Source organism: Vitis riparia, chromosome 14 (assembly GCF_004353265.1).
Source record: "Vitis riparia cultivar Riparia Gloire de Montpellier isolate 1030 chromosome 14, EGFV_Vit.rip_1.0, whole genome shotgun sequence".
Taxonomy (NCBI): Eukaryota; Viridiplantae; Streptophyta; class Magnoliopsida; order Vitales; family Vitaceae; genus Vitis; species Vitis riparia.
In genome coordinates this window covers 16,909,683-16,929,552 of record NC_048444.1, presented here as the reverse complement: position 1 = coordinate 16,929,552, position 19,870 = coordinate 16,909,683, and the positions used below count along the sequence as shown (strand labels likewise).

Here is a 19,870-nt window from a genome sequence, read left to right as displayed (position 1 = left end):
ATCTGAAAAAAAACTTAGAATAGTCTACTTACCTCCAACCATTGTTTTGAATTATTGTAATCGATGCAAGTTTTGATTTTCCAAACTCTAATCTCTCTTTTTTAGATGGTGTATTTCTGAATAAAAATGGCAGCAGGAAGACGAGTTCGGGACCATGTCAAATCTATATAACTGTGGCTTCCATCATACCACGTTGCTCTAATTTGCCACCACTATGAGCAATGTGTGGAACATACTCCTTAACCGCGATGGAAGTGAGAGATGGTAGAGGATGTGGTCAAAGTGTTGGACCACATTAGAAGTGTTGAACGTGTGTGAACGTGTATCAGCTAACAAAAAGTGTTTTTGAAAAAAAAAATTAAGGGTTTAACAAAATTTATAAAACACTTTAAAAAAAATTTTAAATCATTTATAGTATTAGAAAATCACTTCTAGTGTTTTCTAGATAAACACTTGATAGGTGATTCTTTCAAAAATAGTTCCGAAGAAAACACTACCATTAAAAACATTTCGAGTACAATCACTATCAAACGAGCTCTTAATCCTCATTTTTCCGAAGTGTATAACACTTCTATAAAGTCATCACCAATAAAAGTATAGTTATTTTAGGCCTAAGGACATAAGGACCGGAGATTGATTTTCATAAATTTAAAGTTGCTATGAATGATTTATGTATTATGATCAAAATAGGAAATTGCCATTGGTGATGCTAGAAAGTCAAATAAAGCAAGATAAAAATGATGGGAGATGAGGTTAAAGCGTGTTTTGTATTATTTGTTTTAGGAGCTTTGATATGCCCAACAGAAACGCTCTCTTCTACATGTTCTTGAAGACACCACTTCAAAGGGAGATGGCATGAGCTTAACTTTGTCTTCAACTTTCTTATGCAAGACACAAAAGAGTTTAAAGAAAATAAGTAAAATGACATATCCCGATATTACAATATAGATAAATATAAATTTTAGTATGATTGTACATGCTATGGAAATGAATATAAACTAATTAAATGCTTTTAATTGTATTTTTAGCTATTCTTGTTAGAAAATTGAAAAATGACAAAACCTGAATTCATCGTACCAAGATCTCATACTAAATCATCAAGAAAAAAAAAATTAGGAAGACATACTTATATCCATTGAAGTGCAACAATGGGGTTTTGAGCTTTCCACATCTCAAACAAAGTATTGCAGAGAACTTGAACTTCACTCAACAATAGGACCTCCTATTAAGACTGGGGATCATAACCCTATTTGTACCTATTCTCTATTTTATTTAGGGACAATTGAGTTTTGGACCCAATTAGGCTCAAAAATTAAGTTTTGGTCCATATAAATTCACTATTTAAGCCCAAGACCAGAAAAAGTATTAAAATTGAGAAAAATGATATGAATTTTTTATTTTTCCAAAAATGACCTTTGTTCACTATGGAAAAAAAAAAGAGTAGAAAATTATTAATTTAAATTTTATTCATTTTGTAAACCTCAATAAAATTTAACATAATTTAGTGATTTGGAAAAAAATACACCATTTTCCAAAAAAAATAAAAATAAATTATTATTATTATTATTATTTAAAAATCAAACATCTTGAAATATATATATATATATTTAAAATTGTGTATATAAAAAATAACTAAAAATATGTCAAATTTATTTTTTTTAAATGATATATTTTTAGAATATATTTTTTCAAAAAATAGTTTTTTAAAAATAATAAATTTTCAAATAATTATTAAAGAAAATAAGATAAAAAAATTTATCAAACATTGTGGTAGAAAATAGTTTTGAAGGGCATATTGGTTTCTTCATATTTTATATCATCTCCATTAATTATGCAACTTATATGGACCAAAATTTAATTTTTGGGCCCAACTGAGTCCAAAACACAATTGTCTCATTTATTTATTGGTCCATCATAAATAAATAAAATAAAATATATTTATAGGCATTCTCTACATATTGCAAACCCATACCCCTTAAGAGATGTCTTAAAAGCTTAACAAATTAATTAATTTAATTGATCACTTTTAATTGACTAATAATAGATAGCATACATGTACAATTAATGTTAATATATAAGCCCATAATTGGAAAATTTTCCCAACAATTCTATCATGATCACATGTTAATGGAGAAATGTTTTCCCCACTTTTTATTTGTTCCCAGCCCTATAATGGTGTTTAGGTAGATGAAGAGGTATGTGAAAAAAAAATGGTGGTTGTGACAATCTCAAGGTAAGCTATATTAGCAAACTTTGAATGTGTGGTAAAACTTAATACTTTTTACTTAATGATTTTAGTTGACTTTAAATTAAATTATTTTTAAGTTGTTAATTTAAAACTTATTACTTATTTTCTACTTTATGTATTAAGATTGTAATTTATTTTAAGTTATTAAATTAACATATTTATCCTCATTGGTTGTAATTAATGTTTATTATTAAAATTTTTATTATGAGTTATGAATGTGGAGTCATGGTTCTTAAATATATTCTTATTACATCTGGGCAAATAAGACAAAAAAAAAAAAAATTGAAGAAAAAATAAGCTAATTTTTTTAACTTAGTAAAGTCACTTTTAACTTTGAGTCGTGATATTAAGTTATTTTACCATATTTAATTTACTTAATAATTTAAACTTAGTTATTAAGTCACTTTAAGTCATTAAGCTGATTACCAAACACCTTCTAAATACTTTTACTTATATGATAATAAATGAATAGGAATAAATTCTATCCAACATATCCTAGGTCTTTATACATGTTATAAAAAATGATGGAGGTGGAGATTAATTTGGGAAAAAATTGAGCATGAAGTTGTGATAGAAAAGAATGTAATGAAAAAGGAAGACTACCAATACAAAGTGGAATACAAAAATGAATCCCTAAGGCTACGGTTGGTTCTCGGAAAGTATTATGGATAGAAAAAAAATACTAAAAAAAATGATTTTTTCATATATTGTTTCATTATAAAAAATAAAAAAGAAAATCAAATATAATTAAAATTAATAAAAAAAATTATATATTTTAAAATTATTTAATATAATGAAAGAAAAATAAATGGATGAATTTGAAAAAGTATACAAAAATAATTTATTTAATTTGAATATATTTTTTATTTTCTTTAGATTTTCTTTCCTCCTACTTTTCATTTTCCTTGTATTTTTTGGGAACTAAACATAGCCCAATGATGAAAAGTGTGCAGCCGAGAAGGATGATGGTGTTGGATTGGAGAGAGATGGGAGGAAGAGATTAAAGAGGAAAAAGTTTAATTCCTAATAAATATGCATAAAATGTAAAAGGTAGATTTTATATCAACTTTCATATTTATATTTTTTAAAATAATTGTCACTTATGCAATCATCTAAATTTGTCACTAGGATGATGACAAAAAGCTTAATATCTTTGGATTAAACACAAAGACGGCGTTTGTTTTTTTATTTTTTTTACTAAAAGCAATTTGCTTTCGGACTTTAGGTTATTTATTTTTCTATTTTTTTCATAATTTATTATAAACTTTTTGCTGAATAGAAAAAACCAAAATATTTGATTTTTTTTAAATGAAAAAAGTAACATATTGGTTTTTCTTTACTTTTTAATATTTAATAGAAATAAAATATTTAAAAAAAACAAATAACATAATACTTAACACTATTAAGCATTAAAATTCTATTTAAAATTAAGTAAAAAAATAAACACCACCTCAATACTTTCATGGAATTTGAAGGGAAACATACCGAGCTGCATTCTATGAGTCAAAAAACATTGAATGAAAATGTGAATAGGAAATGTATACTAAAAATATAGAAGGAACCTACACATCTCATACCACTAAAAACTTATAAAAACGATTTATTGTTGATATTCAACTATTGCTTGGCAATTTTACCATAAAATCGGTTTTATTTAATTTTTCTCATATTTATCATATTAATTTTATTTTAAAAATTAAAAAATATTGCATATTTATCACAATAGTTTTCCAATTTGAATTTTTGTTGATTTTAATAAAATATTGGTGATTTATTCTTTTTATATTTAAATATTTCTCTATTTATCCATTCATTTTTTAAAAAAAAGAATTACAAAAATTACATATTTATCAAATTAATTTTTTCATATTTATCACATTAATCAAATTAAAAACTTTGTCCACCCTTCCCTTTAATTTTATTTTTTGTACATTTACCATTTAAAATTTTTAGATTTTTAAATATTAAAAAGATAAAATTATTTTATGTTTGATATTAAATTTAAAATATTGTATAGCATTTAGATTTAATTTTTTTTTTTATACATTTATCATTTTAAATTTTATAATTTAAAAATATTTAAAAGGATAAAGTAATTGATATATAACTAAAATATCAAAATAATTAATAAAAAATAAGTTTTTAAATATTTTATAAAATATAAGTTCTATAAAAATAATATCATGAGATGAATTATAAATATAATTTGATTAATTTAAATAAATCATCAACAAAAAAATTAATGAAAATTTCCAAATAAAAAATTCTATATAAAATATTATTTAAAAAATTTAAATAATGTAATATTTTAATCAAAATATAATAAAGATTGTGTTTAGGGGAATTTATGTTACCAACATCAAGGGACAAAAATTTGTCTTTTTCAAATTTCACTTTTTACTTTTCAAGTTTAGTGGATTTTGGGGAAAATATATGTCTTTCTATACACTGTAATAGTGCTATTAAGACCCTTCCAAAAACATCTCCTTTCACTTTAACACCTCTTTTAGTTGGATTACCCACTTAGAAAAGTCACGTGAGTAAGGTCCAAATTAATTGTCCACTTAAACTAATGATATAACTTATGTACATGTCACCATTCAACTAGACAATCCACATGTATTGGTTTTTTTGAAAATAAATTCTAAAAAATAACAAAAAGAATATTAAGACTTATCCCCAAATCCTTCTTCTCTTTTCAACTAAAACCTAACTCCAAAAACCCATTTTTTTTCTCCTTTGTTCACAACCACAACCCATCACAAGGCTAAAAGATCCATAAAAAATCTGGTAGCTTCTCAATTCACCATAACCCATCAACCCCAAACAAACCTCCAAACACGATCCCTTGTTTTGTTTCTCCTCCCTCACCATAAGGAAGACGACATCCTCATTCTCCCACCAAACATCAACCCGAAAACAATAGTCCAAGTGTCAACCCCAAACAAACCCTAGGTGGAAAAAGAATCCCTTTCCTTTTTCTCCCTTTAGCACCAACAAAGTGATTTCTCTATTTCCTTAACTTCCTTTTTTGTTTTTACCTTCACAAATGAGAAAAAAAAAAACAATTGAAAGAAAGAGGGAACAAAGCATATAAATATTGTAGTTGCATTTAACTTTTGAAGCGAGGGTTTTTCTAGGTGATATATGTATTTTATTCAATTTTGTAATAACTATTTATTTTGATTTGTAATTTTGATTTTTTGAGATTTGAAAATTGTCATAGTTATGTGATTTGTGCAATCTTGTGATTTAAACTTGTTGAAAACTATCATAGTTACATTGCATATCTATACATGTTGAATGTTCATTAATATTGTATCCAATTTTATATTTTAATTTATTTGTAATGAAATATGGTTTAAATTTTGAAAAATGATGGCAAAATGAGGTGGTGGTAACCTTTATCGATTTTGTTTTATTTTCTGAATTGTTGTGTTTGTGTTGTATATGGTTGTTGGAGAGAATGCAAAAAAGATAAGAAAAATATGACTATTGAATAAGAAGGGAATACAATTTTTAAGAATGTTTGAACAATTTATTTCTTTTAATGTTGTTTATATGCAATTCGAGATGATTTGTTTTTTAGAATTGTTAATTGGATGTATTTTGAAATTTATAGGAAATAAAAAATATGGGAAAGTTCTGGAAATAAAAAATGTTGAAAAATTAATGACAAAAGGAGATAATGGAGGGTAGTTTGTTATTGAGATTTGTCTAGTTTTTATATCCATGCATGTTGTTTTATCATGATTACTATAGGAGGGTTTTTGGTTGAGTTAGGTGGGAACAAAGTGATGTTTGGGATCTATTAAATATGGTAAAGGCTAAGGGGCGGATGAAACAACTAAAATAAAGCTTGGGCTAAAAGGGTGTGGGTGGTTGAGTAGGTGTTTGTTTTGAGCATTGATTGTTTTCTAAAATTTAAAAAAGAAGAAGTGGAAAGTTATGAAATGAAGCAATTTGACTAAGGATTTGAATAAATGGTTGAATGAAGCATCAATAATAGATCCCCTTGACTAAAATGTTATATATATGACATGGCCATTAAAGCTTGTGAGATATCATAAATATATTGGGCTTATGTTGTCATTTGTCGTGGACCTTTTGTTGGCCCCTTTACATTCATGAACAATGTGTGTTACAATTTAACTAGTAAACAATGTCTCCAACTCTAACTTGATTCAACTATTTAATGTTGCATTGTTTTTGTGTTGAGTTTCAACTTTTTATAGTTGTTAATTGGTGAATTTAATGCATGGGACAAGAATTCATGTTTAGTCATGAGTAGATGATTATAAAATAAATAAATAAATAAATAATTCTTGTTAGTTTGATTGGGAGTAAAGTTTGAATAATTTTCTTCATAAAAGTTTTGAATTTGTAATAAATGAGGGTTAAATTGAAGAAGAAAATAAAACAAATGTAGTAAAGTAAATATGGATTTATGTAGGAATTGGGAAAAATAGTAGTGAAGCTTTAGGTGCAAATCTGATGCTCACAACCACAAAACTTGAATTTTGTTTTGTTTATATGTGTGCAGCGGTCATAGTAGGGGTCTACCCTTTGGATGAAGGGGTTGATCGTAATTCAAGTAATAACATTTGGATAGAATAATTGTTTTCATGGGAGGTTGTAATAAGTGAATTAGAGGCTAACCTATTTGTTTGGAGGTATGCCCTTAATTGTAAACACTGTTGTGGTCTAATGTGGGCAATAGACAAAATAGATGAAGACCTTTTGTTTTAGGGGCTGACCCGAAGACAAGGACATTAACACAATTTGGCTTAAACAATGACAAAAACAATGGTTTGTCTATGAATTGAGAGGTTCACTCCACAACTTATATAACATAGCAAATTATTATCAAATAAAATAGAATAATTGCATTGTTTAATGTTAAGTATATGCCATACATGTCCTTATTTACAACATTATTTTTAGACCATGAAGTGTAACTGAAACTTGCTTGTAAAGTTCCAAAGGTAAACCATGTACTAATATATGATGGTCATAGGCATGATAATTAGATTTGTTATAAGTAATTTGGTTTAGGCAGTGTTGTTGAGAAATTAGTTAATTGTTTCAACTTGACTAAAGGTTCATGTTTCTAAATAAGGGTTGCACAAGAACTAGTACTTTTTAAATGGATCCAAGTAATACAATTTATTGTTATATGCACATGAGAGGAGAGTTAGTAAGGGGTGAACATGGCAGTATGGAATATACGGGTGGAAGACAAGATAGTATAAGTTTAGAACGATCAATGACATATAATGATTCTATTTCAAGGGTTTGTGGGAAAATGAGCATCAATATGGTGGGACCAACATTTTCGTACAGTCTCCCATTTGATTTATATGCATTGCAATAATTGAAAAATGATGAAGACTTGATAAACATGTTTCAATTTAGTGACTAGTTCGCACGTGTATATATATGCTTAACAACAACAGTTGAAGGTGATGAAATAATTGAGAATAGAGGACAAGGGTAAGTTATATGAAAAGAATATATAATCTGAAATGATTTTGTATATTTAATTTTTTTAGTATTTATGTTCATTCATAGATGATAAGTTGATAAATAAACATATTTATAATACGGATTGAACGAAACAATTGTAGGGTCTAACTCACTAATCTCATATTCAGTAAGGGATGATGATATTAGAATGCAATCACGAGGATTTTATCAAAGATGTGTTAAATCACATGTTGGTCCACTAGAGTCAAGTCTTTTTTAGAGAGTAATATTGGGTAGTGGTCATACCTTCTCAACTGCAAATGACTTTTCGGATGCAGTATTTCTCACATTAATAAAGGGTCATTTTAAATATAAGTTCAAGATGAATTTTCTTGAGCATATGACTGTAATATGTGTTGTTGAAGGATGCCCTTGGAAAGTTACTACTCGTGCTATTGGGACAACAAAAGTAGTTCTGGTGCATACATTTATAAATCAACATAACCACTCTTTAAAATATGTGTCTAATTGAGCCACAACTATGATTGATGATGTTATTTGTTCAAGTCCAAGTTACTTTCCCCAACAAATATGTAAAGACTTTCATCAACAATACAAAATGCGATTGAGTTATTATCAAGCATAGAACTTGAAAGAGAAGGCTAAAGAACGAATTCACGGTGTGCCCCAATGTTCATATGAGTTATTGCCTTGGTTGTGTATAAGGCTTATTGAAACAAATCCAAGGATGATTGCTGAATGTAGATGTTTGGATGATGGTCATTTCATGCAATTGTTTGTTGCCCTTACAGTGTCAATACATGGGTTTAAAATGGGGTATCGGCCTATCATATCAATTGATTCATCCCACATGAGCGGCCCATACAAGGGTACTTTGTTTTTGGATTCTTCATATGATGTTGAAGATGGCATGTTTCCACTTGCTTATGACTTATTTAGCTCCGAGAATTACAAAGATTAACTTTGGTTCTTAGAGAAATTGAATATGGTCATAGGTGAAAAAAAGGTTATGTTATTTTATGTGCAGTAGCAAAAAGATAAGTATGCATGTTATGCACACGACATGCCTTCAAAATGAGTATATTTGATGTATGGGTTGAGAAGTATGGTTATAGAAGGTGGACCCAAAGCATGAAGGGTTGGCCTTTGATGTTCACATTGTTATATAATGCATGGACAATTGTTTCATTTGTGGACAAGCCTAAAATATAGAGGTACTACCTACTAACATGAAAAATCAAGCAAAATTTAATTTACACATTCAAAATAATTTAAAACAACATCGTAATGAACGTCACAATTACACTTAAGCATGACAATGACTGTTGATAATTGTTAGAGGAGATTATATAGTTTAGTGATGAATAGTGAAAACATGCATGTAGAAAATCGTTGGAAAACCTAAATGTAAAAATGAGCTTAGCAGTTATCTGAGAACGAGAATTTAAAAAATTATTACATAATCCATGAAATTGTCTTCACAACACAAGCATTGGGTTGTAACACCGCCACAAACTATGGTTACTCATTTCCATTAGCTGGTATAGCTTTGTCTTCTTCATCACCACCACCATCATTAGCATTTTCCTCATCATTTGTGTCTGATGGCATAGGAGGCAAAACATCAGGATGTAATGCTTTCCATGTGGCAATCGAATGATTGCATTGTTGATGCACATTGCGTAAATGTCCCCAAGCTAGGAACTTTTGCTCGACCTATGCGAAGATAAGACTTCTATTTGTTTCTCCATTAAATGTACGTTTCATGTGCATAGGTTGCATGTGTGATATTAAATCATAAGGTAGTGACTTGAAATCCAACCCTACATTTTATAAAAGCAAGAAAATAGTTAAACTGTATGGTAATGCACGTGTGATCACATTACTACAACATGTCTCGATCATGTTATGGCAAATAAGAACGGGTTAATTGATTTTATGACGACGTGCCATGTGGAACAAAATATGCAGAACATATAGTGTAAACTCATTAAAATGACCTTTCCTATTTAAGATGATATGAAACAATATAAGGTTGAGAATCCTGTATTTTAGTAGAAGGGAACTGTGTTCAACACTTGTATTCCACTCAAAAGAATGGTCACATAATTTCTTTGTTATTGTGTTTGACATTACCTTTATATCAATATCTGGAATACAAAAGTTATTCGATTTCTTAGTGCTTTCAAATTGAAGGTGTGTGCAATAAGGGATAGAGATGCACGTATAGAACCCCCTTGAATGAAGAGTTAAATGAATATTTGTCTTGGTCAACATTTCTGATATTGCTATAGAATGCCCACACATGAGTTAGATAACATTCTTGTGTTAGCTGTATAAATGGTCTCAACTTGTAAAAGTCAAGTAACTCAACAACACCATGTTCCTCAAAACCACCAATTAGTATGACATGCTCTACGACAATTGGACGTTTTGCTATGAGCTAATCACATTCCTTCTCATTTGGTGGGTGGCAAGGCTTGAAAGGAACATGTGGGATTGCCTCATGTGCCGTTGAAATTGACCTATGTGTAGTCTTTTTTTTGAAAGCCATGATGTTTGGTGTTAGTAATGACACTACATATCGAAGGTTAAAGAAAATTAAGCAATGCATGGTAACAATTAAAAGTATAGAATCATTGCATCCAACCCAACCAAAAATAGCTTAAAATGAAATTCATGCAAGTCCCAAAAAATCGGTTGAAACATCCAAATTGAAATATGTGTAGAATTGTAATGAATTGAAAGGATTATGGAATGGAGTATGGAAGGCTAACCTTATTAGTGCTGTAATGATAGTAAGTGTAATGGAGTATGAATGAGAAATTGTGAGAGTGAAAGATGGGTGAGTTAACTACAATGAAGGAAGTGGGTGGATGGAAACTAATGGTTATGATGTGTAACATGTATAGGTGGTGCAATAAGAGGTGTAAATGGGAATGAATGAGAGTTGATAGGGAATGTGATGTAAACCAAACTAAGTAAATGGTTCAAGTTGGAATGAAGGTAAGTCTTTCAAAATATGTAGTTCATACATACATTTAATGTTCCATAATGAGTGCAAAGTTACAAGTCAGTTAACTCGAATGGGATAAGACTGCATGAATGAAGTCTTCTACCACCCTACCATTTGGGCCTATGATTATGTGTAGTGACTAAGAAGTGATTATGTGGTAGGTGCATCAGGAATATTGGTAATAGGTTAATTGTAGTTATTAATGGTCCACTTGGTGTTACTAACAAATAGATAGTTATGTATGCAACGAGAAACATACGATAGAAGACTTGATAAGGTAAAGAGAGATGTGAAGACAATAGTTGGCAAAGTGAAGAAGCCTCTAAAGCAGTTAAAGCTAATCAATGTCTTGCAAATGTTTGGAATATATCATCATTTCAAGGATTAAATAAAGAGAATAGTGAACGACATATACAATCGGTACAATTTGGACATTGTAGGAGGATTTCCACGAAGGTTAACACATTCATAATAATAATAGATGATGTTGTAGTGAAATAATAGAAGTATGCTTGAAAAATCTAGACATTGTACAAGCTTGCATGTAATCAAAATTTTTAAAAGTTTTAAATTGTTGGGATTTGGCACATGGAAAGGAAAATAGACTTTTATTTATGGTCTATTATACAAATATGTATACTATGATATAAGATTTTAAACATTAAAGATAAGTGTTGATCTCATAGTAAACAACAAATTTTGTTCAAAGCTTAAGTTTCCCATCGATCAATCAGATATTGCTTAGTCATTATATATAGGACTAAATTTTGTACAATATTTTTGATGTAAAACAACTCATTGTTACATTACTTATCTTACAACTATGATTAGTTGTTGTCTTTTCCATAACTTCTTGGAAAAGGGATAACATCTGCAACATCCGTAAGGCTTGGCGAGAAACATAACATGTTCAAATGCAAGGCTCAAGCCCGAGTTTTTCATTGTTCTATGCCTTGAAAGCTCCATTTACCATTGGTATTTTTCGCTTTGTATGCTTATTTCCTTAATCCTGTGACCACATTGTAAAGTAGCTCAGCTATAGTGATCTCATCAGACTACAACATTGAGGAACAATAAAAACCCAAAATAAACACTAGAAAGCAATGTAGCATTGCAGTATTATAGTCACCCTGAACGAAGAAGCCAATCCCAAAACCTAACAGCTCAATGCTTGTGAAGGTTCACCAACTTCATTTTTGTTATTGAGAACCATTTGAATTGCAAATTTAAGTCTTTTAAGACTCATGCATTCCTATACATGAAACTTATGTAAGCCCACATCATGATAACATTTAAATTGTAGATTTCAAAATCAAGACATAACGTCATATTTAACGACTTACATAATTAATGGCTTTATTAAGACCACTTTCATCCCAATGTTGCATATTGAAAATAACATATATCCCAGTATGACATCTGCAATAACAAGCATGATTTGAATATATTATTAAAATAGGATATAATTAGTCTTGAAAATAAATACATGAATAAAAAAAATACAATTTTAACTTACAATTTAGGATCTCGTACTATATTTGCATACTATGAATGTAAGTTCTTTATATTAACATCACTCCGCTTGAAGGGATTTTTTAATAACTGCGACATAAAACCAACAACTTTGGAAGCTTCATTAACAAAGTGAATTTGTTGCATGCTCTGATATGATGAAAGTAGATCCAACCTTTTAGCCTCCAAATTGATGACTATGATCACTCATTCATTAAATTGTAATAAAGGGATACAAAACTACAAAACATACCATCATCATAAGCAACAATGAATACATAAATATTTAAAGTATAATTTTGAAATTACAAATATTTGTCATCAATCTAATACATGTCATTAATGTGTAAAATAAAATCACCAATGAGTAATTAATACAATATCCAAGCATTACTTGGTTGCAGCCTTTAAGATCAACACAATAGCCACCTAGTCTTTTCTTAAGTGTTGATTTTAAAGTTGACCTGCTTAATGAACCACATATTTCCTATAAAAAGCAATTGAGATCACGATAACATAATGTAGGACTAAAGTTATACATGTCTTATATTAGGGACAAGATTTGGTGTAATTGGGAAAGAAACCTCACCCCAAAGTATGGAAACAAAAAGTGTCTATGACAAGGATTCTTTTCTTTTGCAATCATATACTAGCATAGCATGAAAATCATCTACAAAATGTCTCTTCATTTGATAGAATGATGGATGGAAAATTGGGGTTTTTTTTTCTTTATTTATCATAAACCTTACCGAAATATCAATGAATCCCTCCCCTGCTAAGCATTGAAATTGTTTCCATGTCACACCATAGCCACCATATGCACAAATCACCTCACTATTAATTACAAGAAACACAAACCATGAGAATTTTTTTTTTTTTTTTTGGAAACAAATCCATAATCATAGTATTGTAAGACTAATGTTTGTTAAATTTGTGATTTCGAATTGACCTAGGATCTCTTGACTCATCAAACACATACTCGGCAACATGTATCTTTTCCTCATTCAACTTTTTGTATTTTGATACACAAAATTATACAAAAGGTGACTTGCACACAACTGCTCGTTGTTTATGATGACATGCTCTAATTTTAACTCTTTGTAGTCTTATTTTTTTTTAGTCTTGTGGCTCTACATCCACATTATTGTCCCCGCGTGATTTCATTAACACTAACAGATTGTGTGTTTCGGGATGAAGGTGATTCTTGTTTGCAAAGAACACACATTCTTATACATGGGGTCTTTCTAACACCCCTTCATTTGTATATCCAATGTTTCATTTAACAGATGGTTTTTTACCACCGGAATGAATAGGTGACTATTGTGCATTATTCGTATCAAATGGTGCATCACTTTCATTTACATTTTGATGCCAACTCGACGGTTGTCCTTCATTAGTGTCATAGTGTGAAGACATAACACGAGTCCTCAACATATTCATGTCACGATGGTATGATGTAATAAGTTTATTCGCATGACTTTATGCATCTTGTATCTGACGTTGAGTTACTTCCATGAGAGCAAAAACAACCTAACTCAAACATAATGAAGGGACATTAAATTACATTATTTGACTTGAGACTTAGTTAAATATAATGTACTATTCATAGTCATTAGGTATGAAGGATTACATCAAAGTCTTCAGTCTTAGTTGTGTCAATTGACTCATCAATTGGAAGAGCTGCATTTGCTTCTGTTTGATCTTGCTCCACTGATGTGTTAACCAACTATCATTGTAAAACATGTAAATTGTCATCCTAATAATCTAATTGCAATATTCATTAACTATCTTAATATAACAAACAACCAGTTATACCTCAACTTTACAAAGTCCTCCAAGCATTTCCAACTCCAACTTTATTCATTGCTTCACTAAAACCTTAGTCCATGTAACATAATGCGACATGCTAAGTTCCATAAACATGGTTAGAAAATTCGATATTAAAAGGTAAAATATTTGTTGCATTATATAAGACATAATTAGGGTTAACATCATGACCAATATAGTCTACTACCATTATTAAATGTCAAATACTTCAACATATACTTATAAATAAGACGAGCAGTTACCTGTAGAAATATTAAACACCCTTTAACCCTAACACTTTCCTTCCTTCTATGTTCATGTATAGATTGAATAAGAAATTGTAACACAAATTCTCCCCAATTTATGTTCCTAAGTAACTGCTCTCAGGGTGTATACCACAACGCGTGACTACCTTCCAAACGAGATGTGAGTGCCAATAAGGTTGCACACAATAATATTAAAAAGAGTCGCTTAAATTCATCAATATCATCAATGTCAACCATCAGTGCCTCTATATCCTTCAAACACATCACTGGACTAGCTTTAACAATTCCCTCTTCAACAATGAACTTTCTTCCACTATGTAGAATTTCCATCACTATCTCGACATCATGAGATGTCGAATGGACCCTTTTCTCCTCAGATAACTCGAGTTGGGAATAACCACTATTTGTGTTTCTCATCAACCAAAAACATAAATCTAAATTCACCTTCTTGCAACCTAATTGGAATAGCCCCCCGAAACCAAGTTCTCTTATGACATCACTTTTCACTTCTGAGAGCAATTGTATTCCATGAAGGAATCTACGCCCAAAAAAATGACAACGTCTCACCATATTATCACTGCATTAAACAACCACAATTCATTAATAAAGGAATCAAATGCTAAAGACTTGTGAATATGAATATAGTGTTTTGATATGAAATCATCATAATTATTACACAAATATAACATACATTAACAAAGAAATGGGAAACATTTTGTTACATCATGTAAATGGAAATCACTGAGATAAGTATGCCCTAACCTCTCAATTATATGATTGCCATAGGGGTTAACTTGTTAAATATAGGGGCACCTCCTATGATACTCACTGCCCAAATAAAAGCACACAATGTGTATTTTAACGGATCAGCCTTTGAAACAAATGGTAAGGAAAAAGGTGAGTGAAATGAAAGAATCCCAAAGAACAATGTTAGTTCATGAAGTGATTCATGAGTACATTCTCATGCACTAGACTGATGAGCAAAAAGAAAGACACCAACCTTGAGACTAAGTAAGGTGTGCATAAGTAAGTGCAGCTGAGAAAAAGTTCTTTAAAATTTTTTCTTTGCCATCAAACAGGGGCAATAAAAGTGGGTGATATCTATTTTTATTTTTATTGAATTTAAATTACAAAAAAAAAAAAAAAAAAAAACAAAGACAAAAATTTGTATTAATTAAAGGGGAAGTTTAGAACGTACATGATTAGGAACCTAATGGTCAGTTTGGTTGCTAAGAAAAGTCAGGTTGGAAACAAAAAATTGTTTCTATGATAACTAATATTCTTCTTCCCACTACTTTTCTATACGTTTTTCTCATAAACAAATAAGGGTAAGGAAACAGTTCAATAACTCAATCCAAATCTCATCCTTAAATCAAGGTATTATTCTTTTGGTACAATCTATGCACATGAAAAACAAACTTCCTATTCCTATGCTTCAATCAATTCAACCCAACCATCAACAAACCATATAATCTTGATGCCTAAAAACCACAAAAAAAGTACAAATCTTTATGAAAAATATAGGATTCCACAAGAATGAGGAGAGTATCTTGGAAAAGGTAAGACAAACACGAGGGTAGGCGCCAAGGGTGTAAACAACGATTTGGCAAAAAAAAGGATGGTTATTTGTAACTTGACTTGTCTGAAAATCCCAACTCTGAAGTCGTTGATGGTGCATAAGGTAAGCAAAATGGGTGTGCAAGAATACGGAGGCATACCAAATTTTTTACGAATCGTATGGGTTATAATGGGTTGTGGTTGTGAACAAAGAAGAAATAACATAAGTTTTTAGAGTTAAGGTTTGGTTGAAGAGAGAAGACGACATTTGGGGGTAAATATTTTTTGGCAAATATTTTTTTAAAAATCAATTCATGTGGATTGTCTAATTGGATGGTACATATACATGAGTCATGTCATCAGCTTAAGTGGGCAATTGACTTAGACCATGCTTACATGGTTTTTCCAAGTGGGTGATCCAATTGGAAGAGATGTTAAAGTGCAAGGTGCATATTTGGAAGGATCTCAACATCACTATTAGGTGTATGTGTAGACCCTCAATTTTGTCACTTTAGCACATGTCTTTAAGTTCATTTCCAGTGTTCCACAGTGTTCCTTTGATGGCCCATTACTACTCGTATAGCTTACCTTTTCTAAGCCACTTTAGAAACTTTAGTTGAGGGGTTTGTCCGGTTCCACATTATGACATTGGCTGCCCTTCAAGTTTAGACTAGGCTTCACTTAGGTGCACTTTAGGTTAGACTTAATTAGGCCCACCTAGTCTCACTCTTGGCCCATATAGGTATTCCCGACCCATTTAGACACCTTAGGCCCACTTAGGCCTATTTAGATACCCTAGGCCCGTTTAGGTTCACTTAGGCCCATTTAGACACCTCAGTGTCACAGGATGCTTCAAATGAGCCTCCCCATGGGTTTATATAGAGCCCAGGAAGCTTTTGGACACTCCTACACTTAGCTATTAGTGGAAAGAGTGTGGAAGATTCTAGAAATGATTAGAGAAGTCCACACATCTCTACATTATGATGGAAGGCATGAGAGGAGACCAGGGCTTTCTAGAGAATTCTAGAGGTCTCTTGTACATAGGCTTGTACATAGAATGATGTAGGACATTCTAAAATATTCTTGAATTGTAAGGAACCCTCCAAGGTTCCAGAGAGTTCCATTGGTGCCTATAAATAGGTGAGGGCCTCATTTGGCCAAGGCACCAAGCAAGTGGGTTCCTAAAGCACTTGTAAAGGCTTCCTTGAGTAATAAAGCTTCTATTCCTTAAGAATTGCCTACTACGCCTTCTTAAGCTTTCGAGTCGTGAGCATCTTAGCCTAGCAAGCTAAGCGTTGGGCGTAAGACTGACTTAGCAAGATCAAGCGACTTGACTTGTCTAAGTGCTGCATGAGCTTAGGAAACGACTAAGTCCGTGACAAGTAGTATCAGAGCGCGGCTACAAAGCAGGCATAGTGAAGGAAGCATGTCGGGCTCTAACGTGGAGGAGACTAGCGAGCAAACCCATGGAAGGGAGATTAAGCCTACTGGACGGGGTAGGGGCAAGAAGGATAAGTCTCGTGACGCCTTAGCTAACATGGAGGCAAGGCTAGCCAAAGTGGAGTTAGCCATGGCAGACACTCGGGAAGAGGTGGACTTGATCAAGCAAGGCATGGAGAAGGGCTTAGAGGATCTAAGGGAGCAGATCCAAGACCTTTGCGATGGGGTGCTAGGCTCTCAAGTTCAGCTGATGTCACACGAGGAGTTCATGTCCTTCCAAGACAAGGTCATGAGCATGTTCGCTAGTATGGAGTCAAAGGTGGAGGCCTTAGCTGCACGCATGGAGGCCCGAGACCAAGAGATTTGACAAGAGTTGGCCATCTATAAGACTGTGGTATCAACACGAGTCATGGCCACTCATGAGGCACCAAGGGTGGAGGTTCCCAAGCCACACACGTTCAGTGGCAAGAGGGATGCTAAGGAGTTGGATAACTTCTTGTGGCACATGGAGTGCTACTTTGAGGCCATCGCACTGACAGATGAAGACACTAAGGTACGCACTGCGACCCTCTACCTCACTGATAATGCTACTCTATGGTGGCATCGACGGTTTGCCGACATAGAAAAAAGACGTGCACCATAGACACATGAGATGCCTTTAAGAGAAAAATCAAAAGACAATTCTACCTCGAAGATGTAGCTTATCTAGCAAGGAAGAGTATGAAGCGTCTCAAGCACACGGGCTCGATCTGTGAGTATGTCAAGGAGTTCTCTACGCTTATGCTTGAGATACCTAACATGTCCGAGGAGGAGCTACTATTTAACTTCATGAACAACTTGCAAAGTTGGGTCGAGCAAGAGTTGAAGAGACGTGATGTCCAAGACCTAGCCACGGCCATGGCAGTAGTAGAGTCCTTGGTAGATTATAGAATGGGAGACTCCTCCAAGCCTAAGCCACCATCCAAGGGTAACCAGGCCAAAGGTGGGGGAGACAAGGGATCACGAGGCTACACTTCTAAGGAAAGATCAAGCAAAGGCCCTAATGGCAAGGATGGCAAAGGCAATGATAAGCGGAAGGAGTTCACGCCCATGACCAATTGCTTCCTATGCAATGGTCCACATTGGGCACGGGACTGCCCCAAGAGGAAAGGCCTAAATGCTATGATCGAGGAAAAAGAGAAGGAAGACGATGCTCAGGTGGGATCGTTGCAACTCTTAAATGCCCTTAAGGCCAAGCCGATGCCCAAGCCGTCTCAAAGCAAATGGCTAATGTATGTAGAGGCCTTTGTGAATGGGAAGGCCACCAAGGCCCTGGTGGACACTAGTGCCACTCATAACTTTGTCTCGGAGGATGAGGTAAAGAGGCTAGAGCTCCAAGCATCCAAGGAAGGAGGATGGCTCAAGGCAGTCAATTCAGCTGCCAAGCCATCACACGGAGTAGCTCGTGGGGTGGCTATGCACATTGGCTCATGGGAAGGAATGATCGACTTCACAGTGGCACCCATGGACGACTTCAAGATGGTGCTAGGAATGGACTTCCTACAGAAGGTCAAGGTCGTGCCATTACCTTTCCTACGCTCAATGGCTATCCTAGAGGAGGAGAAGTCGTGCATGGTCCCTATAGTCACCGAAGGTACGCCCAAGACCCCTATGTTATCAGCTATGCAAGTTAAGAAGGGGTTAAAGAGGAAAGAGGTGACTTACCTCGCCACCCAGAAGGAAGAAATGGATGATGGTTTGGGAGAACCCATGCCAAAGGAAATCAAGGGAGTCCTTGATGAGTTCAAGGATGTGATGCTGCCTGAGTTGCCCAATCGACTTTTTCCTAGGAGAGAGGAAGACCATAAGATCGAGTTGGAGCCGGGAGCCAAGCCCCCTGCTATGTGGCCATACAGGATGGCACCGCCTGAGTTGGAGGAGCTAAGGAGACAACTTAAGGAGTTGCTAGACGCGGGGTTCATCCAACCATCCAAGGCTCCCTATGGTGCGCCGGTCCTATTTCAGAAGAAACATGATGGGTCCTTACGGATATGCATAGACTATCGGGCACTCAACAAGGTGATGGTAAAGAACAAGTATCCTATTCTGCTCATCGTTGACTTGTTCGATCAACTTGGTAGGGCGAGGTACTTCACTAAGCTAGACCTAAGGTCGGGCTACTACCAAGTAAGGATTGTGGAGGGAGAAGAGCCGAATACTACATGTGTGACCAGGTTCGACTCATACGGATTCTTAGTGATGCCTTTCAGACTTACCAATTCCCCAGCCACGTTCTACACGCTCATGAATAAGATCTTCCACCCATATTTAGACAAGTTCGTGGTGGTATACTTGGATGACATAGTCATCTACAGTAGCACCCTAAAAGAGCACGTGGAACATTTGAGGAAGGTCTTTAAGATCTTGAGGTAGAACGAGCTATATGTGAAGAAGGAGAAATGCTCATTTGCTAAGGAGGAAGTGAGCTTCCTAGGGCATCGCATCAAAGATGACAAGCTGATAATGGATGACAGCAAGGTGAAAGCCATCCAGGAATAG

General features: G+C 33.1%; 1 protein-coding gene across 1 annotated transcript in view; it reads left to right on the top strand.

Moving 5' to 3' along the window:
- LOC117930099 (polyubiquitin-like) overlaps nt 1–19,870 on the top strand; it is a 41,979-nt gene that overhangs the window by 7,559 nt on the left and 14,550 nt on the right. The gene's annotated exons all lie outside the window — the stretch shown is intronic.